General features: G+C 32.2%; 1 long non-coding RNA gene across 2 annotated transcripts in view; it reads left to right on the forward strand.

The window, feature by feature from the left end:
* Window positions 1–10,869, forward strand: part of LOC143227147 (uncharacterized) — a 95,057-nt gene extending 84,188 nt beyond the window's left edge. For both annotated transcript variants that reach the window (XR_013014905.1, XR_013014904.1), the window contains 2 exons: window positions 3,839–3,892; window positions 10,629–10,869. This is a non-coding gene — a long non-coding RNA (uncharacterized LOC143227147). The remainder of the gene's footprint in view (window positions 1–3,838; window positions 3,893–10,628) is intronic.
* Window positions 10,870–22,653: the final 11,784 nt, after the last annotated feature.

Here is a 22,653-nt window from a genome sequence, read left to right on the forward strand (position 1 = left end):
ATGGAAAATCTATTATTTATTTGAGTAAACAATATATCAGTATTTAATTTGCTGCTTACAAACAAAGGAACTTAAATATATCCATCCGCTTTTTGATACCAGGATATTTAATTATGGTGGGTTATTAAAAATTCACTGTTTTCATAAAAAAAAATATTTTTGCAATAATGTTCACATTTTAAGAAATTTATTTGAAAACAGTTAAAAACGATAGCAAATATTCTAATCTACAAAAATTCGAAAATACTAATTCATCATGACTTTTCCACAAAAAACACTTAACAGAATCAATGCTTTAAAGAACGAGCTTTCATTTCATTTTATTAATAATGTAATAATAAAGCTTTTAAAGAATGTCAATAATATCAAATGTTATACAGTGTAGAGATTCTGTGAAAAATTAAATAAAAATTCTAATTAAAAAACGTATTAACAAATTAGTGTATGAACTGTTTTTAGATTACAATAAATCAAGACTTTAAAATCAAAGACAAAATCTTCTAATTCCAATGATCCTACGTCATATGTGAATACTAATGTTCTTGCCGTGAGAAAAAACATGTTGACTCAGTTATTTGAACGGTTGAAACACACGTTAAGTAACACTCGAAAAAAACGGTTGGCGTGATATCATCTTTACAAAAACACGCATGGAACTGTGGTATTCCACTACTATATACAAGTTTTCAACCATCGTTTTAGCTACTTGTGAGAGGATGCGTAGGATTAAATAATTTTATTTATCAAAACTTTAAGATTAGGACTTAATGTAAATTTGAGGTTGTGAGCGCAAGATCTGATGAAGGAAATACTGTGGACTTAGTTTATCTTGATTTTCAGAAAACATTTGATAAGGTGCTTTACAAAAGACTTGCTACAAAAATTAAATCTGTGGGTGAGGGGGTAAATGCTATTAAATTGGATAGAAAATTAGCTGTAGAGGAAAATGCAGAGAGTAGTAATATATGAAATCCACAGTTCCAAGCAGTGTGCCTCAGGACTCTGTATTGAGTCCTCTGCTCATTTTTTATTTACATTAATGATATTGATTCTGGAACGACCGATAAAATATTGAAGTTTGCAGATGACATTAAGAGTTTGGGGTGGCTAACTGTATCAAAAATGTTGCAAACTTACTGGAAGATTTAGATCAGTTGACATTTGATGTATTGGGGAATCTGTGGCAGATGATGTTTAATCGTCCAAAATGTGAGATGATGCATGCAGGTTTCATCATTCACATTATTGCTAAAATTTAAATGGGAACGCATTAAATACCACAGTTGAAGAAAACAATCACTCAAGTAAGCTAAACAGTATATTGCAGCTAACAACAGGACTAATGGAATTTTGGGTAACATCTATAGAAATATTAAATACAAGACAAGGGATGTTATTGTTTTACTGTATACATCACTTGCAAAGCCTAATTTATAGTGCTGTGTACAGTTTTGGTCTCCCTTCCTCAATGAGAATATTTAATTGTTAGAGAAGCTTCAGAGAAGAACCAGTAGGATGTTAGCTGGGACGATTGGATTGTCCTTTGAGGAGAGACTAAAATCTTTAAACTTGATTCCGCTGGTTGAGGTGTTTAAGATTATTAAGGGTATTGATAATATATTTCTATCAAAATATTTTGCGTTTAACAGTAAAAACACTAGGACAAGAGGTTATAAATGCAAATTTTGGCAACGTAGGAGTCGTTTGCAGTTTAGACAGTATTCAAATAGAGTAATTGGCTTTTGGAAAGAGCTGCCTTGAAGGATGGTGGAAGCAGAAAAAAGCAGAAAATTTAACTGACTTCAAAAAGGACTGGATGAATCTCATGAGTAGTGAAAGATAGTAATAGTTGGAAGTGACATCCTTATAGGCTAATAAGCATTTTTTTCACACTTCAAAATTTTATAAATTTATGAAAATTCTTTTGCTTAAGACTGAAATGTGATGATAATATTTTTTTATCTAATGTTGCAAAAGAGGAAACTTCCATCACACTAATAATAGTAAAGCTTATCTTGAACTTAACTACCATTTTATTAGGACTAGATGTTATTCGATTTGCGTTATTTCTCAGATATCTACAAATAAATTAAGCTGTTGTACAAGATCCTCGAGGATGATCATAACGCTTCAGGCTACTAGTACATTAATCCTATCTAAATCATCCTACATGTAATCATAACGTTATCAGAATCATATATATGCAAAAACGGCTCGTTTGGGTTGAGAAAATATTTTACGTGGAAGAGCGAACAACGTTTCGACCTTCTTCGGTCATCGTCAGGTTCACAAAGGTTATCAGAATCAGTTTTAATTATGAATAGTACGGAATATTATGTATTTTTATCATTTGAATATAATAATTAACTACTTTTGTTACTAGTTTAATTTTAAAGGATATTTGTTTGGTTTTGTGACATTTTATAGGTAACTTGGAGTTTAATGTTTTTTACTTATAAACTGACAAGCTGTTTTGAGCTTAAAATTTAATTCTGTTGGACTAAAGAACGAAACAGAGCTTACTTTTACTTTGAGTTATAAACAAAAACACATGAAAGAAACATTGGATACTGAATATGTGTTTTAGCAGTTTAGGTAGAAAATAACTTGTAAATAATTCTATTTTTGGTTAATCGTGTTTTAAAATGTATTTCTCATCGTGGTCGGTTATTGTTCATTGAAATAAGAAATTGCGAACACTTGTGTAACGTGTAGTGTTTTAAGCAACACATCTTTAGAGCCATATCTCAACGTTAAAGATTGAATATATTTTGAATTTTGAAATTAAATTCTTGTTCTATGTTTTGTTAAGTCATTAGGCTTTCCTTCCAGTGCGATTTACTTTGTATTACTTTTATTAGTTTTTTAATTGGATCTTTTCTTTTTCTATGTTTGCTAAAAATATAACCGATTCTAATGTAAACTTTAAAAGAAAATTAATAACTTTTTAAAATATATCAACGTCCAAAATATTTTTTTTCCTTTTTTTTGCTTCTACCAGGAGGTTTTCCATGTTGTAATAAATGAAAGATTTTTAGTACTAAAAAAAGCAAGAATGTAATATACTGGATTATTACCGTTACATGTGTATATGTGTATGCATTTCTATATATATATACGTGGGTGACTAGGTTTAACGACATATATATATTTTCATTTATCAATAGAAGAATAGACGTGCCCTTTATTCTCCATTCTTTACGAAGATTAATGATTTTTATTAAAGCTACCTGCATACGTCTTGTGCTTAATGGCTTGTCGATCTATAACCATTATACCGCAGGGCAGAATCAGAAATATAGTCAGGCGACTGGATAAGTATAGTGTGCGGTTCCACTTATTCGTAGATGCTTTCCAGATGTGATTAGCGTTGTTTCTGTTAGAACCTCCAACAAGTAGGACTTTACTGTAGGAGGTGTGTAATTGAAACCTTTGTTATAGATGCCTAGTTCCCTTACTACAATACAAAATTTTCAGCTAAGATTTAAGAGGCTCTCTCATTCAGTGACATTCGTATTTACATAATGTATGAGAATCACTCATTTCGAAAAAAAATATATATGTATATGAATTTAAAGAAGTACTGCTATTATCAGTTAAGCAGAAATTTCTACTACTGGGCATATTCCAATACGTTTGAAAACATTTACACACAGAGTAAAATATTCTATCGTATCTTAGTAAAAGACGTTAAAATTATTATTATATAACTTGTTCTTCGTGCCGGTAGTGTTTTAATGATATGTTCTGAACTTTGTGGTTGATTTAATTTGTGTTTGAAAATAATGTCAAAGTTGAAATTTCTTAACATCTCTAATGTAAGCTGTCAAATTCTTAGGCAGTGCTATTAGAACAGTGACATTCCAGGGTGCTACAACAACAGAGTTAAAAGGTAATTTTTCATTGTCTTATTTCATTAAGAAGTTTTGTGTAATATTTATTCAGTGTCAATGAATAAGATAAGGAAGTGTTTAAATTAAGATAAATTTGAAAATTATTTAATTTTAGTGATAAAAAATATTTGTTTTATCATTTCTTTGATCCATCCTTGAAAATTTTAATTCAATACTTTTATCAAAATATTCAAATATTTGTATGATAGTTGATTATAAATAAAACTAAATATCGTACCTTTACCTCCAAAATATGTGAACATGTAAAAGATGTTTAATTAACTACCCAATTTTTATTTATTTATCCTGAAATAACCACTTTATTTTGCTTTCTTAAATAATAGTATATTTAAATTTTAAAACCGAATGTCTTGCTAAGACTTTGTTTTCTTCAGCAATGTTTACGTCAGAGCGTTGAATATTTGATACAAGAAAAGTGTATAGAAATCAGTGAGTACAAGGAAATGGTAGAATGTAAGTTTTACGGTCTTTGCTTAGGTGAATTCAGGGTTGTTTTGGAAAATAGTTTCATTACGTTTCGTATGGATTATGCTGAGAATATGACATTTTCGCTTACAATTAAACGTTACTTAGATTGAACGAAATTAGGTGTATGGGTCACTTTGTAGATGTCTGGATTTTAAACATATTTAAATTTTTGAAAATATGTATAGCACCGAGTATTGACTTCATTATTATGTATAATAGTTTATGTACAAACAAAAATATTAATCTAGGATGTACAGCATACAAGCATTATATACGAAAGAGGAATATTCTAAAGTTCTAACAACTACAGCTACAATTTAGAATAACTTGTTTTAAATTTAAGATACACACTTTTGTATACATAACTGTATAATTCCAATTATGTATGGAACTTTTTGTAAAGTTTTATTACTGTAATCTTCCCATAGTTAGTAAAGACTTGTTTGATGCATTTAAGGTAGCAAACAATATTTTATTCCTTATCACTGATTAATTTGACTGAACATGCTGTGCTACCAACGTATCTATTATTTAAGTGCAAAGCGTAAAGAGCATTATCTACCGGCTGTCCTATAATGAAAAGCATTAGTCAGATACCTGTGTAGATCACAGGAGTAAATTCATGAATAAATAATGGTTTACTAGATAATAGTGCTGTCTTGCAGCTGACGTAAGTTTAATGCATAAAAGGATATTTGCTTCAAAAGAAAGGGACATTGAGTGAATACTGTGAAAACATTCTGGACTCTTAAACATATGAATAAATTGCATATGTTAGTTTAGAATTTGTACCGTACAAGTATTGTACGGATGATTTAAACTTGCTGTTTTACCAACTCCAAACCCGATGTACCACAGATGACAGTATAGTATTTTAAAGTAAACACAATAATTATAATGTAAATCCACCACTTTGTTATTATATATAGACATAAATCTACTTAAACTAACACTATACATTTAATACTGTTTGTGTTTTTAAAATTCGTAAGGAAAGAATAAACGTCAATGTGTATACTTTTTTATATAATACAAAGTGCATTACGAGAAGTGTGGCATCAAATAAAGTTTCTTTAGCTCACTGTAAAGTGCATTACTGGAATTGTAGCAGAAGTAAAGTTTGTTTCCCTCACTGTAAAGGGCATTACTGGAATTTTATCATCAAGTAACGTTTCTTTGGCTTACTATTAAGTGTATTATTGGAACTGGAACATCAAGTAGAGTTTCTTTAGTCCATACTTATATTTCAGTTTTATCAATCTTCTACTAGAAATTTTTATTATTTTAAAAGTCGGATCAAAAACAAGTGAAACGATAAGTGAATGCTCATTAATCTACCATTTTCAAGTTTTTTCAAGTCAATACTTTTACTTCATAAGAAATTTGTTAAGAATACTTAACTTGTTAAATATTATAAAACAAGATACTTTCTTAAGATGGAGTGTCTTTTGAAGTGTACACAAGAAACTAACTTAGTTGTAAGGATTCATACACAATTTTCTTCGTATTAATCACATACAAACTTTTGAGTTCACACATTGTATTGTATGTTACAACACACCCATGTTTGTTTCAATATGGCATTTTTAAAGCATCCGAATACTACGATAGCTACAACGCTGTGTAAAAGTGTCAGGACAAGAGAATATTTTGTCATTCTTTCCATATTGTGGGGCTTATTTTTTTCATGCCATAGTGTTGAATGTGAATTTCAATACTATGATAATTTTTTACTGACGCCTGTTGACAAGTAAATGAGCCAGAGTGAGAATATGTATCATTCTTTAGAATTTCCATATACTTCTACCAAGTGTATGTCATAATGGTTCTGCTTGAATGAACATACGGTACCGGTAGATGCTAGAAGAAATAAATTTAATCGCATTTCAAAAATAAACCTTGATGAAAACAATATTTAACACTATTTATTAAATTTTGTTACCATGCTATGGCCCCTGAACAGCTTATAGAATTGTCAGTAGAGCAAAGAGTTCACATAAAAACTTTACATGAAGTTGGTTGGGCTCTTCGACAAATTGTTGCAGACTTTAAATGCTCTCCTAACACTTTTAACTACACCACAGATCGTGAAAACGAGACAGGTAAATCTAGAAATAGGAAAGGAAGAGACAGAACAGCTAAACTTAATGATACTGATGTTAAGTACCATCGTTTATGTAGCCTTCAGGACAGAAGTAAGACTATCACTGATCTCAAGCAAGAGATAAATAACCATGTACCAAATGACAGAAAAGTGTCTAGATTACAGTATCAGGAAGACTCGACGAGAATGGAATATTTGGTCATGTAACAGATAAATAATCTTCACTCTAATCTTCAAATATTGTCAACAGATTTTATTTTGCTAAAAATTATAAAAAACTGGATTGTTAATGATTGAAAAAGGGAGTTATGAACGGGTGTGTCCAAGTTTGAAATATTTAGTTCAAAGTGTAGGATATACGTCCGAACGTGGGAAAGGCAGTGTGATGGTTTGGTGGAACAGGTATTTTCTGCTGAGGCGACAGAATATATTTATGAAATAGATGGAATAACGTACCAGCACAAGTACTATCAGATACTGATCCGTCAGAGTATACCAGCTGGTTTACATATTATTGGTAAAACATTCTACTGCCAAAAAGATAAGACCCTAAACACTCATACAAACTATGCAGGAATTATATAGCAAAAAAAGAAGCTGTTATAGTCATTTAGATGATGCAATGACTCCATAAAACCCAGATATCAAACTATTTCAGCAGATCTGGGGTTTGTTAGATGAAAAAAAACGTGACAAATCAAAAGTTACTTCCAAAGATATTTTACGAAAGTGTATTAGAGACATTCGGAGTAAAATATCAAAGGATATTTTGATAAAATATGTTGCAACAATACGTGAAAGATTATGTGCAGTTATTTAAGCAAAGAGGGACACACACAAAATATTAACTGTTTGATGAACTCAATCACTTCCACTGAGTTTCTGTTGTACTAAATATGAAGATTAATACAATTTTGATGCTTCACCTATTATTGACCTTCCATTGTTCTTTGAAAGTAGCCTGTCAGTTATTATCTTATAAATAATTATATTTCGTATACATTGAAATTAATCCATCAAACGTGTAGCCTCTATGTAGTTTTTATTAATGTTGTTTGAGTAAAACCAGTCAATCCTGTTGTAGTCACTTCTTTGTGTTTTCATGTTTTTGCACACTATCTGTACTTGTTTATTATTCATGTTACTTTTTAAGTTTATTTAGCAACAACTAATCTTACTTTTCATCCTCTTTATAATGAATTTCTTTGCAACTTCTTTATATTTTTATCTTTGCTACTTAATCACGTTTATCTTTACAATTTACAAGTGCATACAGTCAAGAGCCTCACTGCATCCCACAAGAAATGAAGTGAAATTCAACTTTTATAATAGACATAACTCTTTAGGTCCTAGATCTGTTTAAATCTCGAAGAAGGTAATTTGGCCAAAACGTTCGTTACCGGTTACTTTTTCTTTGTATTTTCAGATTTTATCATACTGTAGTTGTAGGTTTTTGCAAATCAAACAAACATACCTGCACTTTGTTTTAAAATAACAATAGACACATAATTGGTTTCGGTTGCTTACCTGAAATTGTAGTGTTTCTGTATCATGCTCTATCAAAGAGCTTATTTATATCAATTAAAGGTGTAGGTTCGAATCCAGCCGCTTTCTGTGTTTTCATTAGTTGACAAATGTTGAACTAGAGAGTATGGTGTTTAAAATAGAAGATAACAGATTACATAACGAACCTTTACAGGCTAATTTTCTTTTATATTTAAAGGCGTATGAAAGAGATCGTTTGATGAATTTCGTCCAACCGTGTGTGAGGATTCAATTCAATAAAGAAACTACAAAATATTGAATAACTGATTTAAGGCTTACTTAACTCATCGGAGGCAGCATGTAGTATAGACAGAGAGAGAATAGCGGTCAGTGTTGAAAATGAAAACCTCATGTTAGCATTTCTCACTTTCGAGCAACACTTTTGATTGCCTGCCACCATTTTTTAGCTATAAAGGAATTTTTACCACGTCTGCATTTGTGTTTCTGATTGTTGTTTTTGTGAAGCGATTTTATTACTGCTTACGTATTTGGTACATGATGCATATTAATATAATTTACGAAGGACATAACCTTGAAGATCACTTTGAGTGATCTCAACGATTTTGTCTAAGTGCAGATCTACAACACCCTACGCCATATCGCCAAGAATTATTTTCCTAAATCTCTCCATTTCTAACTTATTTGCCTGTCGATGGTCTTGTAAAATTACATTAACTGTAGTTAAGAACTTTCATGAATTATTTTAATTAAATATTCATCTCTTTTCTTCATAGCACCCACTTAACCTCTGAAATACATTTTTCGAAACATTTTATGCACCAAATTGCTCGCGAGCTCATGACTTTGATGATTGAAATACCCCAATAACATGAATCGTGCAAAAAAATGTAAATAAAAATATCGTCATATATATCTAAAAACGGCTCGTTTGGGTTGGGAATTTTTTTTTTTTTTTACGTAGAGGAGTGAACAACGTTTCGATCTTCTACGGTCATCGTCAGGTTCACAAAGAAAGAAAGAGATAACTGACCAGAAGCTGACCACGTGTTTGAAAGGGGTTGTGTAACTGAGTGTCGGAATGTAGAGGGCGGGCTTAGATGTTTGAATATATAATTTTATATTACCTATTTTTATTATTATTATTTATTATATTATTTTTTAATATAGGTATAAAGGTGTTCCTTTGTATTGGTTTATTTTAGGCTTAAGTTGTTGTATAAGAAAGGCTTCTTTAATTTTGTGTTTGTTTATGTTTGTTTCTTTATTTAGTATTTGAGTGTTTTCTATGGTTATGTTCTGTTTATTTGACTTGCAGTGTTCCAAAACGTGTGAAGGTGACTTTTTGTGTTCTTTAAATCTGGTTTCCATTTTTCTACTTGTTTTTATCCAATATAGAAGTCGTGGCAGTTATCACATTGTATTTTATAAATAATGTTGGTGTGACGTTTGTCAGTGTAATTTTCGCATAGTATAGACTTCAGTTTTGTGCCTGGTTTTTGAATAAATTTGGTATTAACTGGAATGTCATATTTTGTTACTAGTTTTTGCCAAATGTTGGTTATTTTTCTGCTGATGTCAGGAATATATGCTATGCAGCAGTGTATGTATGGTTTCGTAATTGTTTGATTCGTGAGATATATTTACTTTTGTTGGTTGATCTTGCTTTCTATCTAAGTGAGTGCATATAATGTTTTCTACGGTTTGTGGAGGAAACTTATTGATGTTGATGAAGTATTGTTTTATTTTGTCTAATTCATCGTTAATTTTATCTGGTGAGCATAGTTTTATGGCTGTGTTTATTTGGTTTCTTAATATGTTGAGTTTTTGTTTTGTTTCATGTGCTGAGTTCCAAGGAATGTATAATAAATAATAATAATAAAAATAAATAATATAAAATTATATATTCAAACATCTAAGCCCGCCCTCTACATTCCAACACTCAGTTACACAACCCCTTTCAAACATGTGGTCAGCTTCCGGTCAGTTATCTCTTTTTTTCTTTGTGAACCTGACGATGACCGTAGAAGATCGAAACGTTGTTCACTCCTCCACGTAAAAAAAAAAAAATCTCAACCCAAAGGAGCCGTTTTTAGATATATATTTCTCTGTAAGTGGGTTTTCTCGACATCGCTGAAAAATATCGTCAGCATAACAGTTGATTGTAATAATTGTTGTTTTTGTTTATTTTATATTTTAAGCAGAAAAGTAATAAATCAACTTTTCACGTCAGTTTTTTTAGAGTGTTATAGGTAAAATTACATAATTGCTCAATATAATGCAATGTGTGGACTCCAGCGTTTGTGAATGGCGTATAAAAAATTGGGAAATACGGTCTTGTTTTTAGTCCAACTTTTGAAAATCTGACTTTACCGAAAGCTGTTCGGTAAAGTCATCGGAGAGTTTTTTGTTGTTGTTTTTTCTACAGCACCGTTTTTGATTTTATTATGATATTTTAAGTTGCGTATAGTTTATATTATTAGACAAAATTGAATATTAATAATAATAACAAACGTGTTCAATTACAGTGTTGGCAATAAAGACTGACAACCTAATAATAGTGTTTATTAAGTGTTTTAATATGTGTATGTAAAAGAAGATGACTTAATACAGACTTTTCTTTTTACATGAAACTCAAGTATCCTGAAAAAGGAAAAACGTTTACTTCACAATAATGGCTGCTTTCTCACGTGACTTCTATCTAAAGTACCACGTATTCTGCAAAGAAAATTTTACTTGAGTCGATCTCAGAGAACCATTTCTTTCTTTATATTTTTATATGCGTTATCGTATTTATTGATTATTAGTTTAATGCACCGTGATTTGAAGTTTTAAAGAAAAAATGATCAGTTTCCTTTTAAGTGGATTTCTATTGTTCATTTAATGTATAAAATAAACTAATAAAAATATATTGGACTCTTAGATAGAAACATGAGGAAGGAAGAGGTGCTTTTTATATCAGACTTTACATTTTATCCACGTAACGATGAGCAAATATATATATACATTTTTTTCACTTCCACGCTTAAAGTAATGTCACATCTGAAGAGATCCATTAGGACGACATATTCCACATTCGAGTATTTTCATGACAAATTAATGGATTTGTCCACTGATTTCTTAAAGAATTCTTATAATTGTAGTTTTATGGAAACAAAGATAAATTGAACAGAGGGAACTTGATAAACTACTCTCGACTTTCTTCGTGTAATTTGGTTAGGATTTCTTGCCAAAGTTTAAGCGTTTTGCTGGAGCTGTCCAGGCATTATGAAGCACAATAGCGTTGTAGCTAATCATTCGAAATTGGACTTTCTCCAGAAAATTTCGCAGGGATTTTCTGTTGCATTCATTTAAGTAATATAAAATGGGTTTAGGGAAGCTTTACAACAAACCTTATGACTGATTGTCTTACAACATATCGAAACAATTTACAGCAGATTGCTAACCTTTTCTTGACTTAGCTCGATGTTTTAGAAGTACAGAGTAAAATAAACGAGGAATTAATTTTCTTTCCTTACGAATTCTCTACTAATGTTTTTTGGCACTTCTTGCCATTTTTCTTACTACAGTCACTTCAGAGACGTAAGGACGTGTTTTGTATTTTAAGCAGAAAATGAATAATTCCACCATTACATTACAGTGTTACAGGAAAAATTACACACTTACTCAATATTATACAATATGTGGGCTCCACACTCCAATTTAAAATACTTTGGGCTTTAGTTTGTTTATTTGTTTTGAATTTCGCGCAAAGCTACATAAGGGATATCTGCGCAAGCCGTCCCTAATTTAGCAGTGTAAGACTAGAGGTAAGGCAGTTAGTCATCACCACCCACCGCCAACTCTTGAACTACTCTTTTATCAACGAATAGTGGGATTGACCGTAACATTATAACGCTCCCACGGCTGAAAGGGCGAGCATGTTTGGTGAGACGGGGATTACGAGTCGAGTGCCTTAACAATCTGGTCATGCCGGGCCCTTTTTGGGCTTTAGAGAAATTAACAATTAAAGGACTGTGCAAGGTTTAAGATTATTGTCAATGCATCTATAGTAGGCCCGGCATGGCCAAGCGTGTTAAGGCGTGTGACTCGTAATCTGAGGATCGCGGGTTCGCAACCACGTCGCGCCAAACATGCTCGACCTTTCAGCCGTGGGGGTATTATAATGTGCGGTCAATCCCACTATTCGTTGGTAAACGAGTAGCCCAAGAGTTAACGGTGGGTGGTAATGACTAGCTGCCTTCCATGCTAAATTAGGGACGGCTAACGTAGATAGGTTTCGAGTAGCTTTGCGCGAAATTCAAAACAAACAAAATGTCAAAACTCTTTGGTTCATACATATTACGTTGTGAAAATTACAAGTTTCTAACATTATTGAAAATGATTTTATTAGTTTGTGTGCACTCATTGTACATAATGTATGTATGCACCATAAGTCTCAGCTCACGACGCCTCGTATTCCCTGGTGTTGTCACTGTCGACAGCCTTGAGTCTTTAAATGAAAGATCCATAGCAGAAAAATGACTGGTATGGGGCGGAATGAAAGCTACCAAGTAGGCGCCACTTTGTCTGTTCTCTTATAATAACAAAAATGTAGTTGGTTTGTCTGATCATAATTAAGATTTTTTTCTTCTGAACTTATAATATGTTACTTTTTAACCTTATAATAGTTTGTTTCAAAACCTAAGTCGATAGAATGAGTGCAACCATTTTCACTCAAACTGAAATGACAAAATATTTTAGTGCGACTGGGAATTAAATAGTAAATTTTACGCTTGAAAAAAGTAGTTGAAACACACTGATAAAGATACACTTATCTTGAGTTTCAAAGAGGCAGAATGCAAGATAAATTTAGATTTAGAAATTGTCCTACAAATGGTTGGGATATGAAACTATCGAGAGTACCCCAACCGATCACTGACCTAATATGGTGGCCCGGCATGGAGAGGTGGTTAAGACACTGTGAAAGTCGCGGGTTTGAATCCCCGTCACACCAAACACGCTCGCCCTTTCCGCTATGGGAGCGTTATAATGTTCTGGTTAATCCCACTATTCGCTGGTAGAAGAGAAGCTCAAGAGTTGAGCGAAATTCAAAACAAACAAACAAACTATCTTAATTTTATTCTTTTGTACAACACATTTTCATTGTATTTCTTTCTCAAAACTACGTCAACATATTTATTTCTGTCCCACATTTCACACCTGTTTTCAATAATTAGGTAAATAACCCTCAGTTATTGAAGGTTTCGTAAGTTCCACAGCAGCTGAAGAAGAAAGGTATCCTATGTCTACAAAATGTTTAACACTTGACGCCATAATTTCCTAATCGCTAAAGAAACTTGGCCGCTAACCCACTCTCTCAACCCCAAGTGATTCTCACATGGAACGTTAGAATACATTTCTCCCTATTTTCTTCAGTACATTCAATAGTATTACTGTATTAATTCTCAGCTGGGTTTGTTTTAAATCTAGATGTTATTTCACCACCTAATATTTTGTAGAACACTAATAGTTTTTTCTCTTTACATATACCACTGGAATTTTTCAAAGTTGACATTCATTTTTTATGCACGTGTTTATATATCAACAAAATAAAAAAGTAGTTCACAGTATTTTGTATATAAGCAATTCATCTGTAAATAGGATTCGTTTTCTCAGCTCCACCTTTAATGTTCATTGCTGGAACTGGTAAGTTAGATCCGGTATGACCAGGTGGTTAAGGCACTCGACTCGTAATCTGAGGGTCGCGGGTTCGAATCTCTGTCACACCAAACATGTTCGTTCTTTCAACCGTGGGGGCGTTACAATGTGACGGTTAATCCAACTATTAGTTGGTAAAAGAGTAGCCCAAGAGTTGGGGGTGGGTGGTGATGACTAGCTGCCTTCCCTCTAGTCTTACACTGCTAAATTAGGGACGGCTAGCACAGATAGCCCTCGAGTAGCTTTGTGCGAAATTCAAAAACAAACAAACTAACTAACTTGATTTGCCAGCAATTTACAATTTACATCCATGTAGCATTACTTCCTTACCCTTAAACAGTGAGCCACATAACTTGCTATCTTTCCCGAACTCGTTGCTTCATACATTTGACTTTCCTTCGTAGTTTTTGTTGATATCGTTCTAACTTCAGACTCGTCTTTCCTTCGTGGGTTTCGAAATGATGTATCTTATTTTTGAAACCATTTTGTTGTAACCTTCTAATACCACATTTTTATTATTGTACTAAACCTGCACTTCCCTTTTTCTTATTTCTATTATGAATTGATCCGCACTAATATACATAAATTGCTGGTTAATACAATAACAGATTTAGAACTAGGTTTTGTTCTTTGCTGATAGCGTAATACTTCTCCCTTCATCTCTCTCTCTCCTAGCTTTCGGTTTCTCTTACATCTTCCTGCATTTTTCTCTTATTAAATACCTTTCTTCTATATATTTTTTTTCTCAAAACCACACCAACTAGTCTCTTTCTGTCCGATTTTGTACACCTGTTTTCCATAATTAGGATTATAACATTTATACGTAGAGGATTTCCGTAATTTCCATAGCAGCTAAACAACAAAAAGCAGCCAATATTTCCAATAATCTTTCAGTCACTTAATGTTTTAATCACCTAATCCCTAAGGAACGGATCAAAAGGTGATCGCTTTCTGACCTCTTTCAACCGCCACGACTCTTACGTCGAACTTCATAACAGTTTCTTAAGTAAATAAAATTTTATTAATTTATTACTTTCTTTTATTAAGAGTATTAATGGGAATGTTTACTACATCTATGTTTATTATTTTAGCACTTTTATTATCTTATTTGAATTATTTGTACTGTTAGCTCAGTTTATGGATTTAAACTACACCAGTCTCCTGAGTTGACAAAACTTTGTGTAATATTACTAGGTTTATGGCCGAAAATATTGTTAACAGTGAATGCGTAGAACTGATGAAACAATATATTTTAGTCTTTACTGATAATAAAGTAAGATAAGTATACTTAATTAACTATGGTGGTTATTTTCCATCCTCCACTAGGACAGTGGTGAGTCTTCGGTTTTTTAACTCTGTAATTAGAAGTTCGACTCGCATCGGTGGACACAAATGGGTAGTTGGCTATGGATTTGTTGTTGATTTTATTATTAGATGGATTGTTAAGATCTGAAGTCGATACTAATTACAATATTTATTACAGTTAATTATTCACAGTGGCTTCATCGATAAGTTCATGGACTTATGATGCTAAAAATAGGGTTTTGATGCGTGTGGCGCCCTGTGTATTTTTACGTTTAAACTACAAACATTCAGGATTTTATTAAATATTCTAACCACAGAGTTTGACGACCAAACTAATTTAGTAAGTTTTTAACCGTTTATATCTTTTTTCTTAATTCTACAATTTGTACATTATTGTAATATATCTTCATATTGACAATATTTTTTGTTGTAATTGTCATTTCGAATATATTATTACATTTTAATGTTTTACTAATTTATATTTCCACATTTTAAATAAAAGCTTGTTTAGTGTTTAACAATTGACATTTATAATGTCATTTGCTTAGAGAGTGTTTGCCTCAATGTTTTTTTTTTGTGTGTCAAATACAAAACAATAAATTAATTTATCTCCAAATAAAAATGGTGCTTATAAAAGCAGGACCAGTTTTTGAGCTTTTGTATCTTGTAGACAAAAGTAACTTGTTTTTGGCTCATAATTCTATAAGTTTTTTTTTTTTCAGAATTAAATGTAACTAAAATTAAGAAAGAGCTTGTTAGGAAAATGTTTAGGTTATTATGATATGCATATTTTTATGCTGTTTCATTCTTATAGGACATTCCATTTGTTTTTGTTTGTGTTTTTTTTTTAATTTCGCATAAAACTACTCTACAGTTATCTATGCTGACTGTCCTCCAAATTTAGAAGTGATAAACTAAGATGGGAAGCATATACTGAAAAACATCTAACGCAAATTCTTGGGTTACTCTTTTACCAGCAAAAATTGGGATTGACCATTACTTTATAACGCTCTTACGGATGAAATGGTGAGTATTTTAGGTGAAGGTATTTAACCTCGAGTTTCACAAATCTGAAGTCAAGCGCCTTAACCACCAGGTCTTGACACACCCAGTGCATTCCAGTTACAATATTAATAAAAGTTTGATGATATGTGTATAATGTAAAGCCATAAATTAATTAACATGATGATTTGAAGTATTCAAAATAAGAATATTCGCTTTCTTTTGTTGCAATAACTGTTTATCTATCATTATTTCAACAATATAACATACTAAATATTTAAATATATATCTCCTGTTTTGTTTATTAGAAGACAAAATTTATTACTATATTTTAACATGCTTTTATTTACCAAAATAAATATATTATTTCTGATAGTGCTACATTTGTAAATTTACTTATTCACAAACATAAAAGTTTTGATTCCTTATTTTATCGTACAAAAATCCTCTTTCTCAGACTTTTATAAAAAGTATTTCGGTGCAGATAGAACTCTGCTTTAGATTATGGTTGTTAAGTTATACGAAATGTACCTTTTAATACAAATGTCAGGTTTAAAATAATATATTTAAAACAAAACCTGACATTTGTATTAAAAGGTTAAAGACGACGTGAAACCACGTGGAAACATGCAAAGGGACTTTTACAACCGTTGATTGGTTTAAATAAAGATTTTAATCATGTATTATGAAACGTTGTTTTTTTTTTGTGGATCTTAATATTGTGACGCCTGTAGTTCTAGGTGTGGGATATTCTGGATTTGACCACGTATCATTTCTTCACTTGTAAAATAAAACAAATCCATCAGATTAATTTTATATCTGATAAATAGTGTAGTCTGTTAAGACTACATTGGTTACATTGTGGTAACTACTTTATTTTAGACCAAACTCACTAGATAAAGAAATCATCAAAAGAAGAGACGCTTTCTGTCATTTTTTTATTCACATTATATCGACAAATCCATTGTATTTTCTGAAAAAACAACGTAAACAGATACACTCAAATGCTGGGATTGAATTTCAACCGAGAGTGAAGATTTTGTCACTGATGGTCTTAAGATAAAAATTACAAAAAAACGTCTTTCTTTGTAATTGCTACCATTAATGTACCAACACAAATGTACGTTAAAGACCATGCTCGCCCTTTCAGCCGTGGGAGCGTTATAATGTGACGGTCAATCCCACTATTCGTTGATAAAAGAGTAGCCAAAGAGTTGGCGGTGGGGGGGTGATGACTAACTGCCTTCCCTCTAGTCTTACACTACTAAATTAGGGACGGCTAGCACAAACAGCCCTCGAGTAGCTTTGTGCGAAATTCAAAAAACAAACAAACTTTAAAGATAATAATTGATAGTATAAGTTGCGTATTCGATTTGAACTTAAAATTTCAAAATATTTAAGTTTAAAAACTCTATGAACATAATTCTGTAGGAAGCAGACAACACAAGTCTATTTGAAGACAGTTTACTTGAGTATTTACTTAGATTTTCTGAGAATTAATTACTTTACTTGTGCGTTTTGTCTGTTGAACTTGATGCTGATAACATATAAGGAAGCCGTTGCTTGTTTTGGGTAATTTGGAGACGAACACATCTTTCAGACATTGAACAGAAATAATCAGCATAATTTTTACCAGTTTATTTTGCGATAAGTTTGCTCTTATTTTTTCTAACTTTTCCATGAAAAGCACTAAGAACCTTATCTGTGTTTCTCAGAAGCACTCTTTGGAGAATACATTATACTTTATGAAAACAAATATTGAATAAAACTACAATATTAATCCGTCTAAACTGATATAACTATCAAAAAATACTCAGTTATCAAAAACTTACTTTGTTTTTCCCAGAAGTTCGTTGAAAAAAATTGAAATGCATTTTGCATATCTTATGTCACACAGTTACTTACACATTTTATCATGTTCCTTTTCTTTGTGAACGTTTGAATGATACTTTTAACATTTAGAGGTGTTAGAGTTTAACGTTATTACATGCTCTTGTGTTATGCCAATAATTTCCCATGATCATGCTGTTGCCAAAAAGACATTCTTTTTTGATAAATAAATACTGTTCAAACATCCGTAGTGGTGATCATAAAACTATTGAGTAACCAAATTTATAGTGATTTTTTTTATAGCATACGTTTATATAATAACCTATCAAAGGAAAAGCAGCAATGATCAGGCATAAGGTTGTGACCAATGGTAAGATTCCCTTGAATTGCAAGGTTTAGTTATTTCATGGTAAGAAGTCCTTGAATTATAAGTATTTATTTCAGTATTAATTATATTTTTTACTTAGAAGAAATATTTATGTTGAAGTTAAAAGGTGTATGGATCTGTGTCACATCTTGAAAAGTACACGAAAATCGTAATTGTTGTTTCATTTCATTTTGCATGATTTTATACTGTGAATAAGTGAAGGATAACGCTATAAAACACACTCTTCTATATCTCATGCATTTAAATCGCTGTTTAAAGATGTTATGCTAGCAATTTGTAATACGATACAGAAACATATTATAAGTATGTCGTTAGTTACAAGTGAAGGAGAATATGAATTGCATGTTTCGAAGTCGAACTTTTATAAATGTTCAATCGATCAATACAAAAGGAACAAAACGAATTGAAGTAGCCACTACCTTGTAGCACAAGTTAAAATATTTTTTAGTATATGAAAAACGTTCACATCTACTTTTCTCTCTCTTTTTTTTTCCGAAACTGAAGAAGTTGTGTTACGATATAAACCTAAAAAAACAAACAAAAAACTGCATTTGTATTTTTGTTATGCAGTGGTTACGTTATCACTCTTTTATTGCAGTTTTGAGAAATATTACTTTTAAATCTTTTTAACGTCGTAAAAGATAGGCTACTGTGCTATTTCCTACAACCCGAACATTCAAGTTCTTTCGGTATGAAGAAGTAATATAATTTATGTCTGTATAATTATGTCTGTATTTCGCCAGAAGTTCGTGGTAACTTTGTTGTTATCCGGCATGACCAGATGATTACGGCACTCGAACATGTTTGATGTGACGGGGATTCGAACCCGCGACCATCAAACATGCTCGCTCTTTCAGCCGTCGGGACGTTATTATGTGACGGTCAATCACACTATTCATTAGTAAAAGAGTATTGCAAGGGTCAGCGGTGTGTGGTAATGACTAGCTACCTTCCCTCTTGTGTTACTTTGCTAAATCAGGGGCACCTAACGCAGATAGCCCTCGTATAGCTTTGCGCGAAATCCTACAAACAAGCAAACAAACAAAAACCTTTTAGAAATCAATAAATGTTATTTTAAAACATGCAATTCGTATATTCATATAATTAACAAACTATCATTTTTAGCGTTAGTTATTAACTTTAACTAAAATAGAAATAAAATTTCCGAGAGTAAAACGCATGCTGTATATATTTACTAAACATATCTTTATAAACTTGGGAACATGCACAAAGTTACGAAGAAAATTTTTCTCGTAGAATTTTTTAAATTTTGTTTCATCCTTCATCTGTAATATTTTGTCCTGTAACTGACTTTTCAACCTGCTAACAACTTGTAATGTTTCATGAAAAATATTTCCTACTGTTTTATACTGATAATGATAAAAACAATAGCAAATTCAATCACTTTCAATACGGTACGCAGTTTCACGGATTAGTTTTATTTACTAAGATGTGTTGGAACTCAGGATTACCTCACAATTAAAAATAGTTCGCCTGCAACAGTTTCTACCTCGTTTTGTTCTACACGTTGGCATTTTGAGCATGTGCAACAATTAACTTTCCCTGTGTGTATAAATCAAAATAGTTATTTTAGAAATTCCGTACGTGGTTTAATATTTTAAGACTCTTTTATTACAACAGTATAATGAATATGTCAATGATTTTTTATGCTCTTAATAACCAGCACCGGGATTAACGTACTTTATAATAAAAGACGATTAACAAAGAAATCACAGTGAAGAAATAAATAATAGAAATCTTACCCGGGTGACTTATTTGATGATTAACATTGTTGCAAATCAATGATGGAGAACAAAAACAACAGTCACAGGACATAGATTGTTTGTTCGTTTTGGATCTCGTGCAAAGTTACATGAGGGTCATCTTTTCTATCCGTCCCTATATTAGCAGCGAAAGACTAGAGGGAAAGCACCTAGTAATTATCGCCCACTACCAACACTTGGGCTACTCTTATACCAACGAATAATGGTATTTGCCTTTACCTTATAATGTCTCCACGGCTGAAAGAACGAATATGTTTGGTATGACGGGGATTCAAATCCGCGACTCTCAGATTAGGAGACGAGCGCCCTAACCACCTTGACATGCCGGGCCCAAGGAGGTAGAATGGTTTTTTTAAAATACTAAATAGCAACTGACATGGAGAGAGCCTGCACAGCAAGTAACATTGCAAGAAATACATGTTGGGAGCATTATGAATATGAAAAAGGTGTATCTCATTGAATGTTGAAAATAGAATGTAGAAATCAGTTTATAACATGTGACGTGCAATAAAGGCGAGCGATATTTCTCAAATAATAGAAACTGAAAAGTAACATTTAAAATAGACTGATTTTATCCTAACATTCGGTTGTACTTAATGCATTAAAAACAAAATAAAGTATCTGGAGACGAAAAGAAAAAGAGTACGGTGGTAGTATGAAAACTAATGTTTCAATGATAAAAATATTACACTGCACATTTTCAGACAACAAGTCTTGCGCCACGTAAATGCGAATTTTTTATTTGTTTTTTTTTTCAGGCAAAGCTACACGAGGACTATCTGCGCTAGCTCTCCATAATTCAGCAGTGTAAAACTAGAGGGAAGGTAGCTAGTCATCACCCGCACCGTCAACTCTTGAGCTACTCTTTTACCAAATAATAGTTGGATTGACCTAAACCTTATAACGCCCTCACGGCTGAAAGGGCGAACATGTTTAGTGTGATTGGGAAATGATCCCGCGACTCAGATTACGAATAGAGCGCCCAGTTTCTGTCAGCCTTAGGCTTTAATAGATAGAAATGGAAAGCTAATTTTAAGTCTGATTTTGTATTTATTTCGAACTTATTATATGTGCTGAAATAGTAAAAGACAATTTCTTTTTGTTTCGAAGATATTCATACGGAGATAGTATGTTTTATATTATTTCTTCTGAAAAGAGTGAGAAGTACAGATAACCAGCTAGCCGTTATACAAATTTATTGATGCTTCTCCATAGCGAAAGAATTAAGTAGTTTCCAGTGAACATTTTTTGCCTGGATAAAATAGTCTCCAGCGTGTTTTATAAGTAGTCGTTAATTGACTACACTAAAAGAATGGGAATACGGCATTTAAAGTTCTAATGAATAAAATTAATCTACATCCCGAGCTTTTTTAAGTTTTCAGAAGCTTGCTTTGTTCATAGTCGTTTGAGAAATCAAAAAGCCTTAAAGGCCTTTTCTCATTTTGAAACCATAAAACATTTACTTATCGAATTTTCCTTTTCCTTTTCAGAATTATCAGGCACTACTTAAACCATTTCATAAACCATCCTCCTTACCTCTAGCTCAGTGCCAAGTCTGAAGGCTTATAACGCGAAAAACCTGTTTTCGATACTGGTGATGGACACAGCATAGATAGCACATTGTGTTGCTTAGTGTTTAACAATAAACAAGTTTACAAAAACAACGTGATTTTCGATTGTCATTGGTCCCCCGCTAGTAGAGAGATAAGTCTACGGATTTACAACGCTAAAATCAGGGGCTCGATTCCCCTCGGTGGGCTCAGCAGATAGCCTGACGTGGCTTTGCTATAAAAAACAAAAAACACATTATCAGTCTTATTAAAAGACAACATCACAGAAACTATTTATGAATAAAATATTAATTGACTTACAATAGCAATCATGTGTGTGATTCTTATACGTGTCTGATACAAATAGCGTTTCTACCAAGATTTTGTGTGTGTGATGCATTCCCAGCCTACCTGACGAGCTCTGATGTGAGTCACATAAAGAGTGCTGTCCAGATCGGTTGGGAATGCATCACACAAGCAAAGTCTTGGTCGAAACGCTATTTATATCAGACAGGTATAATGTATGAAGTATAATGGTATATAACCATATCCTAGTTTTACTAGCCTTTCGGTGTTGTATACCAACCCAGTTAATGTTTTAATATCTAAAATATAATGTACTTGAATAACAAGTGCCCGAATCGTATATGGCTGTTTCTACATTAGTTGGTTGTATATAATCTAGTATGAAGTATTTTCATTTACTTTTGTTTGAATCATGAAACTTTCATCACTTAAGGCTGGTAGACATTTCGAATTTCCTTAAATCTGAGAACTATGTTTCGATCAACTCCACTAACAGCAAGATTCAGTTGTAAGTAATCATGGAGGATTAAGGAAAATCCCTTTCACAACATCTTTTCAAGGAAGTGCTACTACAGACTTAAACGAAACGAGTAGAATTTTCACTCAAAGAACATCCAATATTTTACGATGATCCGTTTACGTGTCCAAGTTTGTTTATTTTTTTATTTTTGTTTGAGGTAACTGTGAAGATGAAATTACTAACTCGACACCATAGACATACAAAAAAATCTGTAGCATTTACTGGAATACCCATAAAAAGTTAAATTTGATATTTTATCACCAATAACACATCGACAAT

This window comes from Tachypleus tridentatus, chromosome 9 (assembly GCF_004210375.1).
Source record: "Tachypleus tridentatus isolate NWPU-2018 chromosome 9, ASM421037v1, whole genome shotgun sequence".
In the NCBI taxonomy this organism is placed as follows: domain Eukaryota; kingdom Metazoa; phylum Arthropoda; class Merostomata; order Xiphosura; family Limulidae; genus Tachypleus; species Tachypleus tridentatus.